The sequence below is a fragment of the Macaca nemestrina genome, chromosome 2 (genome assembly GCF_043159975.1).
Source record: "Macaca nemestrina isolate mMacNem1 chromosome 2, mMacNem.hap1, whole genome shotgun sequence".
Lineage (NCBI taxonomy): Eukaryota > Metazoa > Chordata > Mammalia > Primates > Cercopithecidae > Macaca > Macaca nemestrina.
In genome coordinates this window covers 147,296,271-147,319,203 of record NC_092126.1, presented here as the reverse complement: position 1 = coordinate 147,319,203, position 22,933 = coordinate 147,296,271, and the positions used below count along the sequence as shown (strand labels likewise).

The 22,933-nt window shown below is 42.4% G+C and overlaps 1 long non-coding RNA gene across 1 annotated transcript in view; it reads left to right on the top strand.

Moving 5' to 3' along the window:
- The window catches only part of LOC112425903 (uncharacterized), a 537,838-nt gene that overhangs the window by 524 nt on the left and 514,381 nt on the right, over positions 1-22,933 (top strand). Inside the window, exon 2 of the long non-coding RNA XR_011620212.1 lies at positions 5,836-5,914. This is a non-coding gene — a long non-coding RNA (uncharacterized lncRNA). The remainder of the gene's footprint in view (positions 1-5,835; positions 5,915-22,933) is intronic.

The following is a 22,933-nucleotide window of genomic DNA, read 5'->3' as shown; positions in this document are numbered from 1 at the left end:
TTCCATGAGCAAGAAATCACTGTCCTGATCTTAGAGATGCTCCTAAGGACATATTGTCTTGTTGTATGCTTATATTATCTCAGGTATGATTATTATTATGACTCTAAGACGATAGATGAGGAAATAATCTGAGAGAATTACTGGTCCACAGCTGAACTCTTGAGCAAGGCTTTAACCTGAGAGACGGAGAGTAAGAGACAGAGAGAGCTCATGGGGGTGGGGCTTGGGGGGGGCACAGGATTGTAAACTATAAACTGGTAAGTTAGTAATTTTTAGATAAATGGGGCCATGCAGGCCTGGACAAACAAGATTCCATCTGAGTTCACAAATCCATGGAATGTGGAGTCCTTGCAACACATAACATAACTACTCTTATAAGACAGAATTGGCCAGGTTCCTCTCTCTATGTCATGTTGTTTGCCCATAAAGCCACATCTCTTTGCTGAGCCGGTTCCACAAACTTGGATTCCTAGAGGCATTTCCCCCTGCCCTGACAGAGGATTAAACACAAGCCCTTTTTATCCTAGAGAGAATACTGCCGTCTCTGTTGTGAGGGGTTCGGCCTGTAACGCCTCTTTCCAGTGCCCCCTGCTAGAAACCAGGGCTCCTGTGGGCTAAAATAAAACTCGGTTGCACAGAGACTGAACAGTGGTTCCGAAGTACACCGTTCGGGAGGGATTTGCTGAGAGGGGGAGGCTGCAGTTCCCATTCTGGGGGCTGTCTCTTGCTGGAGGCTTTTTCCTTTTGAAAGCCTCCTCCAATTTAGTTCTTATCATTGTCTCCAGTCATCCCAAATCTCGGCCAGGGATCCTGAATTGTGACTTTTTATTACACATTCCTGGAAAGGGCTTTCTATTTGTGGCTTTTCTTTTCCAAGATGAGGGTTGACCTATTTCTTCTTTCACAGATTTCTGCTATAATTGATTTTTGCCTTGTTTGCTCCCAGCTGTATCCTCAAGTACCTAGCATGTGATATAGGCTCAGTACACATTTGGCAAATGAATAGAGGTTGGGTTCTGGCTTTTATATATTTTTTAATTGATATGCAATGATCGTACATGTGATATTTTGATACATGCTTACAATGTGTAATGATCAAGTCAGGGTGTTTAGGATTTCCATCACCTTGAACATTTATTATTTCCTCGTATTAGGGACATGTCGAATCACTTTTAGCTTTTTTTTTTTTTTTTTTTTTTTTTTTTTTTGAGACAGAGTCTTGCGCTGTTGCCCAGGCTGGAGTGCAGCAGCACGATCTTGGCTCACTGTAACCTCCGCCTCCCAGGTTCAAGGGATTCTCCCACCTTGGCTTCCCAAGAAGCTGGGACTACAGGCATGAGCCACCATACCTGGCTCATTTTTGTATTTTTAGTAGAGACAGAGTTTCACCATGTTGGCCAGGCTGGTCTTGAACTTCTGACCTCAAGTGATCCTCCTATCTCAACATCCCAGAGTGCTGGAATTACAGGAGTGAGCCACCACACCCAGCCTCTTTTAGCTATTTTGAAGTATACAATTCATTGTTGTTAACTATAGTCACCCTACTGTGCTATTGAATACTAGACTTTTTCTTATTATCAAACTGTGTTTGTTCCCGTTAACCAACCTCTCTTAATTCCCTGACACCCCAGCCCACCACTTCCCAACCTCTGGTAACCTTCTACTCTCTACCTCCATGCAGTAAGCAGGCAAGGTAAGAATAGGGAGAGATGGCGCAATGGCACACCTGGCCTGGTTTGTCCAAACTTCCAAGGTGGGCTGCATGTTAAACCAGTATGTAAATAAACAGTGGTCAACAGAAGCCTGGCTTGGGAGAGGAGGTTTCCACATGAATAGTCCTTTCAGTAGCAAATCCTAGGAACAATAGTGCTAAATCAGGATGTCATGTCAGAAGCTTTTATATTTTAGAGCTGTGGGAACAGAAGCCAGGAATATAACAAAGGCAAGCTTTATCCCTTTCAAACCAGGCAAAAGCCTGCCCAGTGAAGTCATTTCCCACTCCCTTCCCAGCCACCCTCCTTGCCTCATCTTGAAAAAATATTGTTCCATGAAATAATACTAATTTATTAACTTTAACACTATTTATTAATAGCTCCAACCACAAGAGTCTCTCCCCTTCCTTATTTTTACCCTTGGCTCCAGGTACAATTAAGGAGGCAGATATTGCAGCTGTTTCTCAGAATTTCTCAGAATGCGAGTGTCAGGAGCTGCTGCTCGGGGTGGCTCATTCCCTCCTTTCTGGAAAAAGACCTGCTGTAGGCAGAGAGGGGATCCCTGCTCTCTGCTAGAAGTTGCTGTCTCCTCAGTTGAGGATTCTGACTTTGACACTTTAAACCTTACACTTGACCCACTTGTTCCAGGGGACCTGTATTCAGAGACTTAGCCGGACACCTGGACACACTATTACAACTTGGGACTTTTTAGGAGAATGAGGGAAATATAGTTATTTCACCTGAGCCTCACTCTAGCTCTGAGGTCCTCTTCACCTCTCTTTGGAAGAAAATTGGGTATCTTTTCCAAGTTGAAAGAGTAGAGATCTGATTTCTCGAAGGGTCATTGCTTTTTGACACTGGGGCTTATTAGAAGCATTCATTCATCTATCAAGGAGTTTTGGGGTACGTGCCATAAGCCAAGCCCTCTGATAGGCGCTAGAGATATCAAGGTAAATAAAAGAATCCTTCTCCTTGGAGAACATCTTGGTCTAATAACTGTTTCTGGGGCTCTCTGGTTGACAAAGCCCTAATCTTACTTGAACTCCAAGACAACCAGTCTCAGAGAAAACAGAAATCCCAAACAGTCCCAGGGCTGTATCAAAGGTCATACAGCTGGCAAGTGGCAGAGCTGAAATTTAAATTCAGAGTTTTTAACTTCAGATTGCACCCTTTCACCTATACTGCACTGCTTCCATAATGATTGCAGATGGTCAATTATAAGCAAAACAGGAAGCACTTGGATTAAGATGCTGCTGTTGTTGTCCTCATTTTCACTGGTCTTGTCCTAACTGGGATTTTTGACTCTGAGTTTTGTATTCTTTTAACCATTCATGAATGAATTAATTAAACAAACAAACAAAGATTGAATTGGGAAATACTGTGGGTTAGGCCATGAGCTGAAGATGCAACAGTGAATAAGACAGGAAATGCCCCTCCCCTCATATAGCTTCTATTCTAATGTGTGTAGCGGGGAACAGGCATTAAACAAGTGGACAGATATTTAGATAAGGTAATTAAGGATGGCAGTGAGTGCCTAGGAGGAAATAAATGGAGAAATTCATTGGATGTAGTCGTTTTAGATCAGGGGATCCAGGATGGCCTGGCTGAACAGGTGGTGTGTGAACTAAGCCCTGATGAAGGAGAATGAGTCAGCTGTGAGTAGAGTCCCCATAGAGAGAACATTCCAGGAGGATGGGGTCATGAGTGGAGAGACCCTGAGGTGAGTGCAAGTGTGGTGTGTCTGAGGGATCATGAGGTCAGTGTGGTGGGACAGGGAGAATGGTATGAGGAGCCTCAGGTGAGGCATGCAGGAGCTGGCTCATGTAGGCCCTATAAACCATGCTAAGGAGTTTACATTCTCTTCTGAAAGTGGTGGGAGGTTAGACATCAGTGCTTTCCCACTGGAACACAATGCAAGCCATGTGTGTAATTTGACAATTTCTAATAGTCATATTAAAAAAATCAGAAACAGGTGAAATAGTTATTATATATTTTATTGAACTCAATTTAACTAAAATGTTGTCATTCCCACCTGTGATTAATATAAAAATTATTGAGATGGTTTACACTTTTTTTTGTGCTTTGTCTTTGAAATCTGGTGTGTGTTTTACCCTTACAGCATATCTGTCTTCAGTTTAGCCACATCACAAATAACTCAATAACCACATCTGGCTGGTGGCTTCCATCTAGCTACCATCAACCACATCTGGATGGTGGCTACCATATTGAGCAGAGCAGTTATAGAGAGTCTTAAGCAGGGGAATGGCAGTGTCTGATTTACTGTGTTACTCACAGCAAGGACACCAAAAGGCGTTAATGGAAAGCTAGCCAGTAACTCACAATGTCTCACTCTCAGGTGGAGAAACTGAGCAATTAAAAACTGGTAATTAATTGGTGCAGTATGGTCTACCATGTGTTCTAAACACTGCACTGGGAGGCACACGTGATTTTGTCAGAGTCACAAGGCTAGAAAGGGGCAGAACTAGAAAGACTTTGAACCCAGATCTTTTGGTTTCATGCCAACATCTTCATAAATTCCCAATAATCATGGCTCATAATGATGTTTTTACTATTACAATGTAGCAAGCAGGGCCCAAGTTATTTCGATGTGAAAACATGAATAGTATGTTCTGTTTATATCATTAAATAGTATACTAGTTAAATTAAATTATAACCAAATCCTATTTGGATATTTTTTTTTACATATTGTATTCATTGAACACAACTAACACTTAAGGATCGGTAGACAGAAATGGTCCATGGAACACAGTATATCTGAATTAACTAATATAAATATACAAGAACCTTCTACATTAATTTGTATCAACGTGGACCATCATTTTACCATATATATGTGAATTATTCACAACTTAAGGTTTTTGGTTTCTTTCCTGTCATTTTCATGGTAACTTTCACTTTAGAATAACTGTCTAATTTTTTCCAGATTTTTGGATGATCTCTTAGAACCAGAAAAGTTTTTGCCTATAAGGCTAAAACATCTGGATAAAAACAGAACATAATTGTTGGTCCCAAACAGTGTCTTGCCTTGCAGTCTTTGACAAGGGAAGTGGAAACACAAGGAAAATGTGCCTGTTACAAAATAACAATAGATCAGGACTCTGGAGCCCTGCATTTTGATCCTGGTTCTGCTAAAAATGTGACTGACCATCATCTGGCAATTCAAATTTGTCAAAATTTACTGGGGGAAAGTGATAAACTTGCTCTGCACATCAGTCACATATCCCACCTGATGGTGCAATGGGGTCATTCCCTTCTTTGACAGATTGATAAGGGAGTGGAAGGCACATATGCCTAAGTCCCAGAAAATCTGCATGTTTAGCTCCATCACAGGGGCAAGCTGGGTGACTTGAACAAGATACTTTGGCGTCTCTGTGAAGTTAGTGGTATTGTTACATAGCGTAGAAAACCAATGCACTATCATCCCCATCTTTCCTGGTTCTGTTTTAAAGATTTAATTCTCTTGGAGTAAAAAAGCTTGGTACCTATTTTTAAATGAAGGTTTCATTTAATTGATTCTTGATTCTTATACTTTCCTGGGGCACTAAGTGCCATAAGCTGAGTATCTCATTTTTAAAGCAGCATTTTCTCTTATTCTAGCATGTAGGAGATGACTCTAGCTATGGTCCTGGAGGATTTAATCATATTACACATTTAATTTAACTAGTGTACTATTTAATGACACATCCAGCCTATCCATCTTCTGAGGGTGTGTGTGGATGTGGTCAAGCCTCTATCATTTTTGTTTCGGGCAGCAGAATTGGAGAGGCCCCCATTCTGGGTAACTGGAAGGAAGTGAACACATGCCTTTTATTTCCAATGTGCCATTAGTGCTTTATAAGTTTAATCCTTAAAACCCCAGGGGAAAGTGTGTTATTCCTACTTGCAGATGAGAGACTGAAGCTCTGCTGGGTTAAGTAAGCTGTTCCAGGCCTCGTTGCTAGTTGGAATCCAAACTTACCCTGGGATTGCTCAGAAGACCCCTGGTTTCAGGGTGAGGACATAGCCTGGACAAGGATGGAGAGACTGGACCCCCAGCCTTTGGGAACTATTCTGGATATTTTCCATGTACCCCTCAGATTCACTCTCTTCCCTCTTCCTCCAGCTCTGTGCCCAGGAAGTTGACCCTTGGACTCCATCCATGAACTCCTTTGCTGTCTTCCACTGGATTCAGCCAGTCTGAGGTAGGAGATCAGGGGTGGGTGTATTTGTTCTCCCACTGCCTCCCTGTTGGGCTAGGCAGGGTTTTGGAGGGGTTGGCATCCTCCCTACCTAAAGCCACAGCTCCCATTGGTCTGGTGACTGCTCTCTCCCTTGGCCTCTTCAGGCTTAGGGGTGGTCCCTGCTTCCCACTGTTGTGGGAACCAGTGGGGAGTCCTTGAATCACGCCTTCTCCTTTATAAATAACCCCTTCATTAAACTCCCTCCAGCTACCCCTTTGAGTGTTTCCAGCCAGAACACTAACCCACGCAGACACAACAGTGAGTTTGAGAGATGATCCTAGGGCAGCCTTAGATGGCTTGCTCAGATATAGTCTGCCCAGTATGTTTCTTTTATATTATCTTTGTCTATTAGTATATGGATTAATTAAAATAATTGAATTGAAGACTTGGAAATGAATTAGAATAGGAAAATCAGTTTGAGGTGTTGGGAAGACAAGACAAAAATTTAGCAGCCTTCTAGATTGATCTGTTGGCTGCTCTTGAGTCATAAGGAAATTGACTGCTGAGTTCTTCCTCAGCCACTGACAGTGACTTTAGGCACTGAGTCCCTTGTGCCAGGGTCTCCTCATCTTTAAAAATGTGGCCTCTTCAAGTATGGGAACAGCCTTATTAAAGAAACACAAAGAACACGAGTGATGCCAACAGTCAACACCATCAATATTTTCACGGGGTCATGGAAAATAGCACCAGGGCCTCTCACTGGGCCATGAGGCGACAGGTGGGCAAACACTTCTCGTGAGTGGTTTCCTTCACTTTCTATGTTGTGCTTTTCCCTCAGCTAATCTAATCCTGAGCCATCGGACTTCTTATGCTCAGGAATACCTATACATAAAAATGACTTGTAAGTTGAAGATGCAAGAAAAATATTGTCATTAAAATAATTATCAATAAAAATTGCCCCTAAAAAGTAGGGCTTGCTGTGAGGAGTGGATTTGGGGCTGTCTGCAAAAGTATGGTTTGAGCCCTGATGGCCTGGATTCCTGGACCAGGGGGACCAGTTGCATTAATCTCCTCTTGATTCTTTGGGGATTAGGTGTGAGTGTGAGGTAGTGGGGAACCTAGAGCAATTTGCTGAGCTGGACCTTCTTACTGAGCTGAATCTCTGTAATTTGCTGACCCAAAGGTAGAGTTTGCAGTGGGATATAACCAAGTCCTTGTCATTATCTATGTGTCCCTCAGGGAATCAGGTGTCGCTATGACTCACTGAGAAAGTGTGTTGAATAGGATTAAGGAGCAATACAGCAGTTTCAAGTTCTTAGTCTAAGAATCACTTTGATTCTTGGGGGAAAGGGAGAGTAGTGGCAGGGGTGAACTAGCTTCCAGGGGGCTGGGTTGCGGATTTACAGTAGCCTGTCAAAGAGGGAACTGTCAGCTTCGAGGGACATGCTCAGGATAATTGGTACCAGGTGCTGTTTCTGAGCTACCACCAACATGACATTACCAGGCTCTAGCCACACAAAATTTCACTGAATCCTCCTGACACTCTCCTGAGTCAGGCGATCTTATCTCCATTTTGCAGAAGAGCAAACTGAGCCCTGGGGATGTTAAGTAGTTTTTTCAAGGTCACATAGCTGGTTGCAGAGCCTGAAATTGAACCCACATGGGTCAGACTTCAAAGTTAGCACTGAGAAAAAGGACAAAACCACAGCTAAAATACCAGTGACCACTTCTTGGGTAACTACTATGTGCCAAGCTGTGCTGTGCTACAGGACCTGGGATAGAAATAAAAACCACTTCCTCTCCTCCCTACCCATCACTTAACACCTGTGGGCTAATTGTAGGTGACCCTCAATAACCTAATTATGTGGCCTATTTAGAATAACATTCCAGTTTAGAATAACATTCTACCCACCAGTAAATAGGGAAAATTGGGAATGTTCCCATCAGGGAATCTCTAATTAGTGAGTGGAGGAGGGAAGTCTTATAGCACCTGTGTTCTCCAGGAGAACTTAAGAGACAGAGAGGAGATAAAAATCAGTATAATTAAAGCCTTAGCATTTTTCCCATTATCACATTTTCCATTCTGTTTGCCATGTTGGCATTTTAATTTTCCAATGCCTCCTGGAAAACATGATGTTACCTGGCAACATTGCCCCATGGGATGTTGAAATCATGTCATTTTCTAGAAAAAAAATGGTGAAGATGCTTCTGAATGTTACCTGTGTCTGAACTCCTGTCTATGAACCTGCATCATTTGTGATTGGAAATAATTTCTGTAGCTTGGGCTCAAGGCCAAAATTAGACTCAATTGTGAAGGAGGGGATGTCTGCCCTGATCCATTTCCTCCCAGTTTCTCACCCTTCCTCAGTGATGAAATTATCTGCCCGAGCATGTCCCTCTGACCTAGTCCTTTATGTCTCACTCCGTGCTGAAGCCTCATTATTCATTTGCTGCCCATCAAAGTTTACCTGTCCTGCCTACTGTCCTCTCAGTGCCCTGTCTCACCTTCCCCTCACTGGGTTGAGCAGCATACTTTTGAGGAAAGAGGGAGGGTTTCCAAGTCAGGCATATCTGAGTTTGAACCCTAGCTCCATCACTTGTTAGCTATGTGGCCACAGGCAAATGGACTTCTCTCCCAGGTTGTTCTGGCTGTTAAATGGAAATGATGAGCCCGGCATCAAGAGGGAGGATGAGCCCGGCATCAAGAGGGAGGCATCTAGCTGAAGTGAGATGATGTGCATAGAGCACCCACCCATTGCCTGGCACAGAGTCACACCCATAGTTCTCCCAAGATTCCCTTCCTTTTTAATGTCCACCTAGTTCTTCTTTGTTTGTCATGAATTGGATTCATAATAACAGTTCCCCATATTGCTTTCTTCATCATCAGGGAGATGAAACTGTCTTGTCAGACTGATTCTGCAAAGATTCTTTTACATGCATGTCTGCAATAGGGAGTAGCTGCGTGCAGGCAAGGGGGATTAGTAAACATCTTCCCAAAGCAAACAGAGGGGCTGGGAGCTGGACAGAACCTCAAAGGTATCGTATCCCCCAACTTTGTAGCATCCCAACAGGGTGTGCTTCCCTCTGCTTGGATGCTTTCCATGGCAAGCAGCTCTTTTTTTTTTCCTTTTTTTTTTTTTACCAGCCAGTTCCAAGTACTTTTGGACAGCTCTCACTGTTAGAAGGTTCTTCTTTACCTTGGGCTGACATCTGCTTTCCTGGGGCTGTCACCCTTCTGTGCTTTTCCAGCCTCTGGAATCTATTCGAAAGGCTCTCCCTTTCCCGCATGATGACAGTTAATCTATTAGAAAGCTAGGATCATGTGCATGAGAGGTCTTCTCCTCTTCTCCCCTCTGTGTTTTAGGCACTATGGTACTCTGCTTAAGTTTGATTCCACCATTATATTCCACTTTGTGGGCAGTGCCCCCCGCCCCCCATCTCAGTGGGCTGGTATGACCTGTAAGAGGGTAGAAGTTCCTGCTTTGGAGTCAGACAAATTTGATTCAAATCCCTGGTTGGCTACTTACCGTGATCCTCAATCCACCTATTATAAAATGGAGGCAATACTACCAACCTCATAGTCCTGGCACACAGATGAAATGAACAGCGTGCAGCTAGTGCCTGGCATGGAGAAGTTGTTTGGTACTTGGTAGCTGTACTGTATAATTATTTTCTAATTGCCAGGTAGGTAGCTATCATGTTTGGTTCTCTGAGAAACTCTTTCCAGTGACATTTAAGATTTTGCTCAGGCTACATTTGGGAGTCAAGTCTTCCCTAGTGACAAAAAATGGCACTAAGTAAGTGTTCCACTTATCACAATCACAGATTTTTAGGAGCAAAATAGGATAGTCAGCATGTTGTTCAATGGCCATTTTAGTTTGTTCCCACAAGGCAGGTAATAATTTAAAAACATAGTTTGGATATTCTGTGACTAAACATGCACATCCCAAGAGGCCCCTTGGGAATGCAGCAGAATTTCCAGACAGCCATGGGCAGAATTCCAAAGCTTCTGAAAGATGAGTGTGTTCGTGGCTGATGAACAAGGTATGAAGACACCAAATCCCCCTGACAAAGTCCAGCAATGCCTTGCTGCTGATCAGTCTTTCTGGAAAGACTGGATGAGCTCACCCAGAAGAAAAGAATGGGTAGGAGATTTCAGGAAAGATTCTTACTTATCAGAAATTAGGCTTTAAAAGTTTTGGGCCTTCCTGTTGATTCTCCCAGCTTTTCTCACAACCAAAGACACATGGTTTAGCAATGACGTCATCTGACATGGATAGTCACACTGAAGTCAGAAGCTGTCAAACAGATCCTGGATTATGATGGAGGGTGGGAGGGATGTACAATTTGAGGGCTATGTGAATGTGAAGTGAGTGCTTTGCCGTAGGGTATTACTCCCTATCCCATCACTGATGGGTAGCAAAAACAGAATTAAACTCTTCAATATATTCAGAAATGGTTATTATGTGTTCCTCTAAAGACTTTACTATTTCCTAGGTAAAATCTACAATTCTGTAGTCCTACCTCTTGTCATGCTAGCAAAGTACTTTTATATACTCCAGTTGAATATAAATGGCCAACTTCAATCATTGAGTTTGTTCTTTTTTTCATTGAATTACTCAGTTATTCAATCTGTGGAGCAGTCTTTCAGGCATTTAACAAATAATGATTGCACATCTCTTTCTGTATCAAGAGCTCTGCTGGGCATGCAGCAATGTAAAAAGACACACACAGGATTCACTCTCCTGGGGAAGACAGATGTTAAGCAAACAATTACAACAAAAGGTAATGAATGGGAGCATTATGACAGGAAAAGAATGGGCCTTGAGGCAAGAAAAGTTGAGTTTGGCTGGCGCTTACAGTTCTCTATTACCGAAAGTATCAAATTCCAGTGGCTTAACTTCTAGGACATCTAAATAAATAACTCCAAACACTCCTCCATTAGAAAGAGTAAGAATTAACATTTGTGGAGCTCTTGCCATGTGGGTAGACACTGAGCCAAGCCCTTTACAAAGATAGTCACACTTAATCCTCCCAATAATCCTAGGGTTAGGGCCTCTAAGTACTCCCATTTCACAGATGAGGAAGCTGAAGCTCTAAGTGATTAAGCAACTTGTCTGTGGTCATGCAGAGCCAGGTGGCAGAGCTGGGAATTGAACTGTGGTCTCTCTGAGCTCCTGGTAATAACCATGAGTGCTTGTCCCCCAACACAAGCCTAGGAACTGGAAAAGCTGTGACAAAAGACTTCGAGAACTCAGGAACTTCCTAGTTTACTCCCAAAGAGCCAATAACCCTGCAGTGAGGCTCACAGCCCTTGGGAACAAGAGGAGGAATTGGGGTGACCAGGTCAGAGGGCATGTTAGGGTGAACTATGCTCCTGAGTCCCAGAAAGCATGAGAAAGGTTTTCGAGAAGTTACTTATAATAGTAGAAAGAACGTTAGAGAATCCAACCCAGAAATGAATCAATCTTAGATTCAAGTGTGCATTTTCTTTGTAGCTGGAATAATATAAACCAAGTTAGAAAGCTTAATGTACACATGACATCTTTATTTGGTTGTAAAGCAATCCATTACACACACTCTCTTTCCTTTTCAGTGATCCAAAAAATAAAGTGAGTCAGTCATTTTTTGCAAAAATAGGTCCTGCCTTTCAAAAGAAAATAGTTTTCTCAAAGAACATAGCCTTCTATTTTTTCTCACTCCTTATGTTCCTGTCCTCTGATATGTACCTTCTGTCTAGATGTTAGATCGTTTTGAACTAACTTGGAAATCTTCATGCTTAATTTAGAACTGATTCATCTACAGATCGTGTAGTACCTAAGTTTGGCCAGTGATGGGGACAGTTGCTAAGGGGGGTGTTGATTCAGTCTTGCCAGTAAGTGACCCATCTTCTATCATCTAAGATGTCACTGACTTGCTGCAGTGACTCAGGTGGAGTCTTCATAACTGTGAGTATGCTGGAGAGCTTTCTCAGAAGCTTCTCTTGGTGTCCCCTACATGGTTTGGGATGGCTCTATGCTCAAGGCATTGCTGACACAGTGCTGCATATTCTCATGAAGGCATGAATGATTCATGTTTCCCTGCCAGTTCCATTTGGTCATTTTACAGTTTTTTCAGGCCTCTTCATCCATATATCATCTCCTTCCCCCAAAGGATTCTTTTACCCAATATCTCAGTTATCACTAAAGTTGGCTCCTTCTCATCCAGACTTAAGAACAGTGAGCCTCAGAATCCAACTGTATTAGTCCATTCTCACGCTGCTAATAAAGACATGCCTGAGACTGGGTAATTTATAAAGGAAAGAGGTTTAATTGACTCACAGTTCCACATGGCTGGGGAGGCCTCACAGTCATGGTGGAAGGCAAAGGAGGAACAAAGCTATGTCTTATGTGGCAGCAGGCAAGAGAGCATGTGCAGGGGAACTCCCCTTGATAAAACCATCAGATCTCATGAGACTTATTCACTATCAAGAGAACAGCATGGGTAAGACCCACCCCTACGATTCAATTACTTCCCACCAGGTCCTCCCAAGACATGTGGGAATTATGGGAGGTATAATTAAGATGAGATTTGGATGGGGACACAGCCAAACCATATCACCAGGTAATCTGCTTGCACCTCATATTGCTACAATTATTGCCTGTTCCTGAAAACAATTAGTACTACTGTACTTGTGTCATACTACAACTACCACCACCACCACTTCTATTACTACAGGTAAGCAGTATTTTGGAACACTTATCAGGTTCTAGGCACTGGGTTGAGTTATTTACATGCTGTATCTTTTTTTTTTTTTTTTTTTTTTGAGATGGAGTCTCACTCTGTTGCCCAGGTTGGAGTGCAGAGGTGCAGTCTTGGTTCACTGGAAGCTCCACCTCCTGGGTTCATGCCATTCTCCTGCCTCAGCCTCCCAAGTGGCTGGGACTACAGGCACCCGCCACCACACCTGGCTAATTTTTTGTATTTTTAGTAGAGACGGGGTTTCACCATGTTAGCCAGGATGATCTCCATCTCCTGACCTCGTGATTCACCTGCCTTGGCCTCCTAAAGTGCTGGGATTACAGACGTGAGCCACCCCGCCTGGCCTACATGCTGTATCTTAATCAATCTTCATACTAGTTTTATGTGGTAGATACTGTTTGGATCCCTATTTTGTTTAGAAACAAACCAAGGCTCACATAAGCAAAGTAACTCACCTAAGCCCCACCAGTAGTAAATTGCAGAGGCGTTATCTAAACCCAGCTTATCTGGCACTATGACATCATCACTTTCTACTTTCATGATTTTTTTACACCACCTCTTATCATCTGTACCATTATTTACTTAACATAGAGTTCCTGGCATGCACCACACTTGTATGATTAGGTTGCAAGATCAGACAAGTCATTTTGAGCATGTGGTCCTTTGAACCTACCGATACTTCCACTGCCCTCTGCATCATCCATCAAAGTAAATCCCATGAAGGAAAACAGAAATCCTAGCATTAACATGAACTTGGAAAGAGGAGTTTGTCAAGCTTCTGGTCTCCTCTGTGGCAGATACTTTTCTTATAAATCTCCAGGCATGAGAGTCATTTTCTAAGCAATTTTTTTTTCTACTGTACTACTGTACTATAATGTACTACATGTATTTTTTCTCTACTGTACTATAATTGTTTCTTCTAGCAAGGACCTTAGTTATTTCTAGGAATAGTTTGAGGGCATCTGTAAGATTTTGTGCAACTTTATTTCTCTAGATTGAACAACTCTAACCTCTGCCTAGAAGGACCTGGTGGTTTATTTGGAAACTAGAAATTATTTCATGGTTTCCAATTACAAGGGGCCTCTAGTGAGTTGTGACTACCAGCATCACCCTCATGCCCAGGCAAGAGTGGCTCCAGTCCTGAGGACCACACTCTGGCCCTCCTCTAGGCTATCCACTCCTTCTAGGCCGGATTTTAAGTACCTTAGTCCCCACTAAGGGTCTTTGAAGGGTCTTAATCCCACTTCCAGAGCTGAGTGGGCCGCTTTCCTGGGTTTATTTGCTTCCAAGATGAACCTCATAACAATTTACCCCTAGGCCCAAGCAATAACCAAGAGCTGGCTGTGTATGGGTTATAGATGGAGTTTACGCATATATGTGAGCAAGACCCCTGAAGTGTGGAACAGAGCTAGGAGTGGGAAGAGTAGGTGGAGACAGACCAGGATCCAGAGAGAAGTTCAAGAACTCGGAATTCAAACCTTAACTGCCAAATTGTTTCAAAAACATTTGTCAGGTTAGGAGAGAACACATTTTTATTCAATGGTGTGTTCGCTTGATTTACAACTCATATATTTAGACCTATGGTATGTGGGTCTCCACTTATATACCCTTTGCCCTGGGTTGACCAAGTGGTAGGGTCAGGTAGCTACTACTAGGGCAACGAGCTGTCCTGGTTTATCTGGGACTAAGGGGTTTCTCTGGGATGCAAGATTTACAATGCTAACAGAGAAAGTCCCAGGCAAACCAGAATGAGTTGAATTGGTCACTCTAGATAACCCAGTATCTATATTATAGTGACTGATATTAATTTGTGTAACTGTATAGAAGTTAGAATCTTTATGGGGCAAAAACACCTCCTTATATTTATGTTTTCATCATAATAACCTATTAGAAATTCCATTTAATGATAGCTTTGCTCTCAGAGTCAGGAGGTAAGTAAAGGCCACTTAGCCACGGGCAGGCCTTCTGTTTCCAGGGCAGGATGAAGCAGTGGCTTTTGTAAAATTGCCCAGAGTCAACAATGAACATTCATCAAGCACTAGAAGAAGCAGCCTCATCAAAATTCTTGCTGGAAGTCAAAATAGATTGGAATGCCAATCTATTGGATTTTCTCAGACTGCCTTGTTTTTACAAGAACAAGGAACCTAGAGATTGCTCCATGTGACATGATTTCCATCAGTACCCAATTCAAATGGGTACAATTGTCTAAAGTGATTCCCTTCTAGAGAGCCCACAGATAACTAAGAACTGTGGATATTTTGGGATATTTGGTAATTGAAAAAAGAGGGGGTAAAAACATCTTTAACCAGAAAACTCTCTAGGTCAAATTGAAAAGTGGGCAAAGTTAGTCTCCAGCCGTGCTGCTCCTTCTAGTTTTGCCATTGTCTTTTCTGCTCTTGTGGGAATAAGCTATTCATTCACTCAGCACATTAGGCCAAGATTACATTCCAAGCAAAAGGAACTGCAAAAACAAAGGCTGTGGGGTAGGAACATACTTGAAGACCTGAAAGTAGACCAGCAGGGTGGGCTGGGAGAGGAGAAAAGTGGAAGAAAATGGGGTCTGAGTGGTGGGCCAGGGCCATATCAGTAGGAACTATGGGTCACAGTAAAGACTTTGGATTTTATTAAGTGTAATGGAAAGACAATGTGGCAGGCTAAATAATGGTCTCCAAAAGGTATCCGGATCCTAATCTCTGAGACGTGTAAATGTTATCTGATATTACAAACCAGATTTTGCAGATGTGATTATGTTAAGGATCTTGAGATGGGAAGATTATCCAGGTGGGCTCTGAATGTAATCACACATGTTCCTATAAAAGGGAGGTGAGGGAAAGTCAACACAGACAGAAGAGGACAAGGCAATGTGAACATGGGACAGAGATTGGAGTGATACAGCCACAAGCCAAGGAGTGCTGGCAACTTCTAGAAACTGGAAGTAGCAAAGAATGCTCCCCTAGATCCAGGAGCACAGCCGTGCTGACATGTTTATTTTAGTCCAGTGACATGGATTTCAGACTTCCAGCCATCAGAAACAGGAGACAAGATGTTTCTGTTGTTTTAAGCCATCATATTTGTGGTAATTATTTGTTACAGCAGCTGAAGGACACTGATAGAGGCAGATTTTAGCCTCAGGCTGGGGTATAACATAGTCTGATTTATGTCTTCCAATGGGCCCTTGGAGCTCTTTGTGGAGTAGAGACCAGAGAAGGCAGGAGTAGAGGCGGAGAGATCAGCTGGGAGGTTCTTGCAGGCATGCAGATGAGACAAGATGTGGCAGTGGATGTGTAGAGAGGTGGAACATCCAAGATTTTCTTTGGAGGTAGACTGAAAATACTTGCTAATAAATTGCCACTAGGAAAAGCGGGCTCTGAAAAGTCATCAAAAACTTAATCTGAGTGTGAGTGTGTGTGTGTGTGTGTGTGTGTGTGTGTGTGTGTTTATCCAAGAAAAAAAAAAAATGTAAGTTTTTAAAAGAAGCACAGTTTAAGCCAGTGTTGGGGTTTTAGGCTAGAAACTCCTCCAGATATGGAGAGACATGCTCAGTGGGTGGCGGGTTGTGGAATTTCTTTAGAACACATTCTATTATGCTCCTTAGCTGACCACCTGCTCTGTGTATAAACAGTCACAATTCCTTTTTCAGAAGTTGATACATTGCAGGTCAAGTCATGACATTGCCCATGCCTGCTCACAGGGAATTTTTGTGACACTCCTGGGTATGGGAGGCCTATGAAGAATGTAGTTTAGATGCCGCAATATTGACATTCTTAGGACATTTCAAAGGTTTCCTGCCCTGGTGACCAAACTTTAGTGTGTGTCTGATTCATCTGATGAACTTAGAAATTATGCAGATTTGAGAAATGTAGCTCCAGAGATTCTGATTCACTATGTCGGGATAGTGATTCTCAAATTTAAAATAATTACCTGGGGAACTTCTTAAAATGCAGGTTCTGATTCAGTAGGTCTGGGTGGAGCCTGAGATTCTGCATTTCTGATGAGCTCCCGGGTGATGCTCATGCTGTTGGTCTCTGGACCACACCTGGAGGAACAAGATTCCTAGGGATTGTTTTCAGAGCCGTAAGCCCCTGTGTGCCAGGGTTGAGGCTGCCTCCAGTGTGGATGTGATACCACATGTGTCTGAAAACAAAGGCAGCCCTGGATACACTGCCAAGCCCTTTTGTAGGATGACCCAGCTGTGGTCTTGGTTCAGCAGATCGTTTTCCTCTCTAAACCAGTGACACTCTGCATTCCCTCTTGCTGAGCTCATACATGTCTCCTTGCCAAACCCAACAGAGGCTGGCTTCCCAGACTAGGTTACGAGGCTGAGGTTTGCCAGGCTCAGTCCTTCCACAAGTGCCACTCATGGGCTAGACGACTTCCTCAGCCCAGTGATGTCTGTCTTGTTCAGGATGCCATGTAGGCTGCATACCACCGTCAGCATGTTGTTTCTAACACACAGTCCTGGCCATGCTCCTCCCCTACTTCCAACCCTGCTTTGGCCGCCATTGCCCTCCAGAGAAGGTCCAACTTCATTGGTCTACCCACCAACCTCTACTACCATCTCCAGCCTTTGCCATCTGCTACCACCATTGGTTACTTGTTTTATATATGCATTCTCTCTCCTCTCCAGGCCAGAGGACTCACAGTTGAATTCAGAAACCATCCTCACACTATGGGGAAAACTACATATGGTGAGGAGAGAGAGGAACAAGATTTGAGAGGCAGTGCAACCTAGTGTATAAGAGCACAGGCTTTCGCATCAAGGCCCAGCACGGTCATACTTCAACTGTGTGACCTTGAACTGTCCCTGGGCCTTAGTTTTCTTATTTACAAAATGGGGAAAAGAAAATTTTTCATTTAGGGCTGTCGAAAGAATTTAATGAGGTCATATATTTGAAAAACTTAACTTTGTCCCAGGCATGTAGTAAGCACTCATGTCAGCAATTGATGTCCATCCCTCTCTTTCCTCTCTCTTTTCCCTTCTTCTACTTCCCCTCTTTTATTGCTCTACTCTCAGGATCTTGGGGCCTTCATAAAGATACAATTCTTGGGATTTTCTCTAAGTGAAAATTCCACAGGGGTGGGAAGTATTGATCATATTTCAGAAGCTGTTTTTGATAATTGGCCAGTAGGAACTGTTTTGAGCTGTCCACTTAGCTACATTCGCAGGAGCACTTTAAAAGGAAATGAATGAAAATGCTCATTATTCTGGCCATTAGTCCATACTTGGAGCAAACAGGAATCTCTAGGTCCAAACATTTCCCCTGCAAAGCTTTGTTTACCTTGGAGACCAACATCAACACAATTAGGTTTCAATATCAACAACGTGGGAAGGTTGGAAGTCAGGAACAGCGGATGCCTTTTATAAATCCAGTGTCCAGGGCCACAGTTAACACCATTCTTTCTGGACTAGGAAGGGTTTTTTTGCTGTGGGGGGTAGGGTGACATTTCAGAGTTGCACCATTAGGTGAAATAATCAGGCACTGACATTCGATTGCAGATGCGGTTGTCAGTAGCATTATGTGGGACACTCCTTGACTTGGTGCAGATAAAGTCCAAAGATGAGTGCTTGCTAAGGTCCAGCCACCTCCACTGCCAGTCAGATGAGGTATAATTTGTCTTTGGGTCACACTAAGTGAAAAGGATGCAGGCTTCAGGTAGGGTCAATTCATCCACTCAACAACAAATATTTTCCAAGTACCTAGTATGTGTCAATCACTGTTCTAGAGACCGGTTATGGAGCAACAAAGGGAACATAAAAATCCTTTTCTTCATGGAGCCTACTTTCTAGTTGGGTACATATTTAAATTAAGCCTATAAAATATCTACTTGCCTCAGCCTGAATTCAAAGACATAAATGATTCCAGGTCTTGGGATTCGGTGGGGGAAGCAACCTGAAAGATCGTTTATACTATTGATTCACTATCTTTCTTAGGAACACACACTTCTTTGAGAATGTTATAGAAGATGTGAATCCTCATTCAATCTATGCAAACTTTCACCTTCAGTTTCTGATAATTCATCCCCCCTACCTCCCCAAATCCAAGCCGTAGGTTAAAACCTTTGATCTGGTTCTAACATCTTGAGACAGTTCCTCAGTATCCTTGCAAATAAGAACTTACTGAAAGATAATGGATTTTTTTTTTAAATGAGGAACTTGCTCCCTTCTCAGGCAGCTCATTTCATCCTAGAGCTCTGACTGTAGACTATTCCAATTTCTTTTTTGACACTGTTCCTTGTCTCTAAGCCTTGAGGCTGAGGTCTTGTGCAAATATGTCTGGCACCCTATTCACTGTGTTCCCATTTTTCTTGAAGGTGCAGAGAGAAGTACCTCCCTCTATCACTGATATGGTTTGACTGTGTCCCCACCCAAATCTCATCTTGAATTGTAGTTCCCATAATCTCCATGTGTCATGGGAAGGACCTGGTGGGAGGTAATTTGGTCATGGCAGGATGGTTACTCCTATGCTGTTATCATGATAGTGAGTGAGTTCTCACGAGAGCTGATGGTTTTATAAAGAGCCTTCCCCTTTGCTTGGCTCTCATTCTCTCTCCTGTCATCCTGCAAAGATGTGCTTTCTCCCTGATTGTAAGTTTCCTGAGGCCTCCCAGCCATGCAGAACTGTGAGACAATTAAACCTCTTTTCTTTATAAATTACTCAGTCTCGGGTATTTCTTCATAGCAGCGTGAGAATGGACTATACAATCACCCTCCAGGTTTTGAGGCTATTATGGGCTTGGCTACTATTCTTTTCCCTGAAAAGGAAAGACTTCAGTAATATTTTTTCTCCTGGTCTCTCTATAAAGATACTAGCCTAAGATAGGCCTCCTTAATCTCCTCCATCCTCTGTTTACCTTCTTATCTGAAAATATTACTGGATTTGCAAATTAGCCAAAGGAAACAGAGACATGTTTTTAAGGCTGACAATGTGCTTTTTAAGCCTGCAAGAATTCATATGGCTTAAATGACTTCTCTATTCCTTGTGTTGCATGGAAGGAAAGAAAAAGGAAAAAAAACCTCGAACTTACGGCCAGGTAGAAGAGCCGTGTCAACAAGGTACCCTCACCCTCTGTGGAAAGCCAGTTTTTCTTTTGACCTGAGGTCCAGACCAAGAGAAATGGTTCAAAAGGACAGGGCCAGAGATCAAACTGTGAGAGCTCTTTATGAAGCAAAGGATTGTGTGGCACATCCCCGTACCTTAAAGAGCTTGCTGTTCAAAACAAATCTGCTGAGATTTGGAAGTGAGTAGGTCTTCTTATCTATCAGACAAGAGCTAGGTGATTTTTAAAAGCATGGGCCCCTCAAGAATGGAAAGATTGTATTTATGCATAAAATTAATGAAGCCACAAGGCAGAGGGGGTTGGAGTAAAGAGATTTTATTTTCTTTAGCCCACTTCAGCAATCACCGCCCTATTACTGTGGGCCTGCTGTGTGCTGGGGAGTTATGTAAGAACTGGGCTGTTCATTCTGCATCTGCACAGCATCCTGACCAAGAAGGAATTGTTGTCGCTGGTCCTCTGCTTCACAAAATTAAATTGAGGATTAATTAATTAAGGATTCTTGGTTTATACACATACTAAAAATTTCATATTTGAATCATGTAATGAATACTCATGACCTCAAATTTAAAACAAAATCTCAGACTTTGACAATAACTTACCTCTAAGTGTATGCCTCCTCTGTCATCTCATCCCCACCCCCCCATCATACTATTGTCCTGAGTCTCATATCCGTCACCCCGCATTTCCTTTTTATATAACTTTATTTCATCTATACATATTCATAAATACTTGTGTCTATTCCATTCTAGTTGTTTTAAAATGTATATAAAAGGTGATCACACTTTAGGTAAGTTTAGGGACTTGTCTTCTTTACTTAATACATTGCTGAGACCCATCCATGTTGTTGCATTTCTCTGTAGTTTATCCATTTAGACTCTTATTATATTCTAAGTATCTGCCATATACTTTTAAATATTCTATTGTGGGAATATCCCACAGTTTATTCATTCATTCTTCCTCGAATGAGCTTTTGGGTTATCACCAGACTGTTGCTCTTGTTAACAGTGTGGCCTTGAACATTCTTTTGCATCTTGATTTTCCAAAGTGATTGAACCAATTTACATGCTTACTGGAAATACGTAGATTATAGTCAGTCCAATGTTTGGAATTGTCAGTTTTAAATTTTTTTTCAAGCTAATGAACATTAAAAAAAATTGTGGTATTGATTTGCATTTCCTTGATCATTAAAGATTTTGAACAACTCACATATATATTTGGCTCTATGTTTCCTCTTTCGTGAATTATCTGTTCCTTTCTTTTGCCCACATTTTCCTATTACATTAGTTATGCTTTACTTAGTGATATGGTTTGGCTGTGTCCCCACCCAAATCTCATCTTGAATTGTAGTCCCTATAATCCCCATGTGTTATGCAAGGGACCTGGTGGAAGGTAATTGAATCATGGGGGCAAGTTTTTCTGTGCTGTTCTCATGATAATGAATAACTCTCATGAGATCTGATGGTTTTATAAAGGGAAGTTCCCCTGCACATGACCTCTTGCCTGCCACTATGTAAGATGTGCCTTTGCTCTTCTTTTGCCTTCTGCCATGATTGTGGGGCCTCCCCAGCCATGTGGAATGTGAGTCCATTAAACCTCTTTCCTTTATAAATTACCCAGTCTCAAGTATGTCTTTATTAGCAGCATGAGAACAGACTAATATGCTTAGTGACTTTTTTATAGGAGTTATTAATATGTTATTGTTACTAATCCAGAAAGACAATTAATAGCTATATTTTCTCAACACAGGGAAACTGAATGTCCTAGAGTTAAATGACTTGGTCATGATCATGTAGCCATACATGGAGGGCCAGCATTCCTCTCAGGCCTGTCTGATTTGGTGTATATCCCAAATACCTGGTCCATGCTATCTTCCTACTGAGACGTCTATGGACCTACAATGCAAGGTCTGATGCTTTTCCCTGCCATAGCACCAATGGACTGGAGAGTATTGAATTGGTCCCTGTGTCTCTGGGCTTAGTTTCTTCATCTGTACATCTGTGCTGTAGTTTCTTCCAGTAAATCTTAGATCATCTGTCCCCAACATTTTAACTCTTCTTGTCATTAGGTATCAAAGTGGCTGGTGTGCTGGGGGAGAGAATGGTCCCCAGCAGCCTCCACTCCATCTGGCCAGTCCACAGCATGGTCTCCACGGTCTTGGATAATCAGGTCTTGACTGGTAGCTCTAAGTATCTTACTTGATTTGGGTTTGGGAGGCCTGGGGTGAACAACGATAGTCCTAGTAGGTTGGTGCAAAAGTAATTGCGGTTTAGTAATGGTAAAAACCACAATTACTTTTGCACCAACCTAATAGCTTCTTTTAAATTCTTCCTTGATTGTCAATTGCCATGATACTTGGTTATCATTTCTTGAATGCTGTGATTTCCAGGGAGCCATTGATTAAGCATGGCAGAAGGGAAAATTAAGAATAATCGTCATGATGGCTCTCATTTTTTTGTTCATTCAACAAACATTTATTGAGCACCTACAATGCTTCGGGCACACTGGGCAGATAGTGCTCGTAGATGACAGATTTGAGTTTAATGCCTTTTACTGGCTCTGGGGACCTTCACCAAGTTCCTTAACCTTTCTGAGCTTCAGTTTTCCCATTATTAAAATGGGGGCTAATATCCAGGTAGTAGTTTTAAAATATGCCTGCAAATTCTTTCCTCCTATTAAGAAGTGGCATCAATGTCTCCTCCCCTTGAGCCTGGTGGGCCTTGGTGGCTGTTTCAACGAACAGAATGGGATGAAGTGATGCTGCAGAACACCCAAGGCCAAGTTAGAAAAGGCCATGCATCTTTGCACTCTGGGGCCTATACTTATAGCCACAGTATAAGAAACCCAGGGACTTTGAGCCTCCCAGGTAGAGACCCCACATAGAAAGAAAACACAGAGGGTGAAAGATAGACAAGGAGCCACAGCTCATCCAGCCCCAGCTGTGGAGACTTCCCAGCACAACATCTAGACACATGAGTGAATACACCATTGAGATGACCCTATCTCAGTCACCATCCAACTGCACCCACATGAGGGCCCTGAGCAAAATCTGCCCAGCTGAGCCCAGTCAACCTCTGGATTTATAAGCAAAATAAATGATAGGTTTCTTTTTAATTATTATTATACTTTAAGTTCTAGGGTACATGTGCACAATGTGCAGGTTTGTTACATATGTATACATGTGCCATGTTGGTGTGCTGTACCCATTAACACGTCATTTACATTAGATATATCTCCTAATGC